General features: G+C 34.8%; 1 non-coding gene across 1 annotated transcript; it reads right to left on the bottom strand.

Annotated features, from left to right (window-relative positions):
* Positions 1 to 2921: 2921 nt before the first annotated feature.
* On the bottom strand, positions 2922 to 3028 carry LOC112827012 (U6 spliceosomal RNA). Its single transcript, XR_003209127.1, has one exon. It is a non-coding gene; the product is annotated as a U6 spliceosomal RNA (small nuclear RNA).
* Between the last annotated feature and the right edge of the window lie 291 nt (positions 3029 to 3319).

The raw sequence follows: 3319 nt of genomic DNA, 5'->3' as shown, positions 1-3319 counted from the left end.
TGGGAAAAGAAGAGTTCTTTGATATAAACCATTGAATTTTGTATTTCTGTGAGTATGCTTGGCCTTCAGTGGATATTTTAGAACTGAAGCTGTGATCTCTCTATGTGAGTCTATATATTTAAGTTTCTGGAAATGTGTAATATTCTCCTATCTCCAGATGGGCTGTTACCAATTAGACTACAAATCTCCTTTAAACCCCTCCTATAGGGGAGCTTGGGTGGCTCAGTTGGTGGAGCATGCAACTCTTAATCCCAGGGTTGTGAGTTCAAGCCCCATGTTGGGCAAGGAACCTACTTAAATAAATAAGTAATAAATAAATAAATAATTCTCCAAAAAAAACTTAGAATCAAATATTATATTGATGTAAAACCAGAATTTTATTTTCTCTCTGTTAAAAAAAAGTTTCTTGCATTGTTACTCTTAATAAAAGGTTGTAAAAGATTATTCTTTACTTTCTGTCTAATCTGACTAGATAATAGGTATTATGTCTTACCAGAACAACCTTCCAATGTTTATATTGGTTATATTATGCCCTTGTTTACATAAGAAAACAAAAGTTTCTCACTTAGGGAACAGTGAAGGTTCTATTAGTCATGTTCTTCTTCTGTTTACCCTTTTTTTTAAAGATTTTATTTATTTATTTGCCAGAGATAGAGAGAGCGAGAGAGAGTGCAAGCACAGGGAGTGGCAGGAAGAGGAAGAAGCAGGCTCCCCGCTGAGCAGGACCAGGACCCCTGGATCATGACCTGAGCTGAAGGCAGACACCTAACTGACTGAGCCACCCAGGCATCCCCTGTTTACTTTTAAAAACTTTTATTGTTACTTTGTACAAACAGACTGCCAAATATTGTTTCTTAGTTACTTATAGATTCTATCTTGATCAAGTGTTCAAATCTCCTAACAACTTTTTATATTTTATCTTCTGAAAATTTACTCCTAATTTTGCTTTTGAACCTAAAATTGTCTTTGATATTTCCCAGAAGGCCTTGGAAAACTACAGTATGTTCCTTTAACTTGTTAAAAGAGAGGTAGTAGAAATAATTAGGTTTATTTGATATGGTGCTATTAATGTGTCACATGAAAAGAGTTCTCAAATAAAAAGAGGAACTCACCCTTCTGTGAGTTAAATTTGCATGAGAAACATTATTAGTGTAAATAGTTAAGAAACCGTATGATGTTTGGGAAATTCCTAGAAAGTCAGCAATGCCCTCATAGTTTATGGTATGTTTCTATATATGAGAGTTTAGATCCACTTGACTGAAATCATACAACAGTATAGTGCTATCAGTCATAATTTCATTTACTTTTTTAAATGTTAACTTGTCCTAACTTGTTTAATTTTAATGTAACACCCTCTCAGTAAGTGGTTCTCATTTGGGGATTCACATCATTTATTTATGGATTTTATTAATATACAGATGTTCAGTATCTACTACATACTTAATATCTTACCTGATATTCCTAATACATTCTTGGTATTTTTTAGACATATGCTTGGTATATTCATAGTAAATTAGATCTCAGGATTAATATATATTTTGTCTGAAGACTTTTGTGTGTGTGATAAAGAATAATCTTTCTTTGAGATCATCTTTAATCAGGTGGGAGGGGTGGGGAATAACTGTAGAGAGAAATTTTGATTTATCAATGAAAAGCCATAAGACGCCCTTCTGGATTTTGAGCCTGTTCATTGTCTTTGAACTATTTTGCAGGCCTTCATAAAGTGCAGGTAACTCATGAATGTACAAATTCTGGCTTGTCTAACAGAGATTTAATTGACTTCCTCTCCCACTGTGTGGAGACAAATGAACAAACAAAAAACCTAGCTTTTGTATCTACCCCATAAGTTGGGTTAGATCTTGTCATCTTGCTTAAATTTTTAATTCATCCAGTTTCCTTCAATATCCATCTAGAGTTGTCCAAATTTTCTCCAAGTAAAACAAAAATGTTTCCAATTTTTTTCTCATTTTCATCTGATTCATCCTCACAGAGAACAGAGAACTAAATCCTAACTGCCCAGATCCCTACCAGTACTCTAGATTGCCTTCACCTGACCACTCCTCCCAGGTTCTGAGGAAGCCCTGCAATCTGAAGCCTGATAACTTGATGTAAACCTCAAAAGACTCATCACCACAACAGACTATGCATGGACTGGATTTCTCCCTACACAAACCACTGTCTTGCCTCTAGTAAAATGTTCAGATTATGTATGCCTTTACACCAAAATCATTCCCCAGAGCATTAATATCCTAGCTTCAATAAACTCAATGAGTAGTGCTGATAACTTAGTAATTTTCTTCTGCTGATCTCTTGAAATCCAATGGAATGGTTGCCTCAGGGCACCTCTGGCTCTTTACTTTTATACAATCTTTTATATTAATATTTTTCTTTTTCACTTTATCATAGTGGTGACAACATTGAATTTTACCTGAGACTTGTGCTCCTAGAAAGCAACAATGGTGAAAATTTCCACCTCCTTCTTATATCCACGGGAATAACTAACTTTAAAGACCACTTGCACTCATGTATCCTGAGATGAAACCATTTCCTTCTTTCCTTGATGACTCTCATAAGACTCAAGGATGACTCCCTTGTTTATTTGCCTCTCTAAAACCTCAGGCTTCCTTCTTTTCTTTGAGACATTGTCTATTAATGAACATTATCCCTATTGCAATAACCTGAGTTAAAGCATAGCCTTAATTGTGCCATGCATTTTGTCTTTGACATTGATTATACCATTTTGCATTACCACCAGCAATGAATAGCGACAGCTTTGGAGAAGCTGAGCAGTACCTCCAGATGTCTTGTCTCTCAATCCTCCGACATGCAAAACATAACCTCTCCTATGAGTAAATGTTGAATCAATAACTAAACAGTATATCTTTTTTTTGGTTAAAAACATTTATTTTGTTACAGTCTATAAAAATATGGAACGCTTCACGAATTTGCATGTCATCCTTGCACGGGGGCCATGCTAATCTTCTCTGTATCATTCCAGTTTTAGTATATGTGCTGCCGAAGCGAGCACTAAACAGTATATCTTTAAAATGACATAAAAATCACTAGCCAGCCACATTATTCTTTCTATTCACATATCTTGATGATCTGAGATTATCAAGATAATAACAAGAGCAATATTTTGCCTTTTTTATTGTAACCAAACATTTCCTTTATTGTATTAAAGCAGAGGATACTCTCTGCTTATAACTTGGCATTGTTTTCAGTCATAAATACTATCTCTTAAAAGATACTAAAGCAAAATAAATCCTATTCAGGGAAGAACAATGAGCATATTGAGGCTTTTGAAGTGTTGTGTGAG

This window comes from Callorhinus ursinus, unplaced genomic scaffold (genome assembly GCF_003265705.2).
Source record: "Callorhinus ursinus isolate GAN/ISIS: 27379988/994484 unplaced genomic scaffold, GSC_fseal_2.0 scaffold7, whole genome shotgun sequence".
Classification (NCBI taxonomy): Eukaryota; Metazoa; Chordata; class Mammalia; order Carnivora; family Otariidae; genus Callorhinus; species Callorhinus ursinus.
Note: the sequence above shows the minus strand (reverse complement) of the source record. Positions and strands in the feature narration are given on the sequence as shown.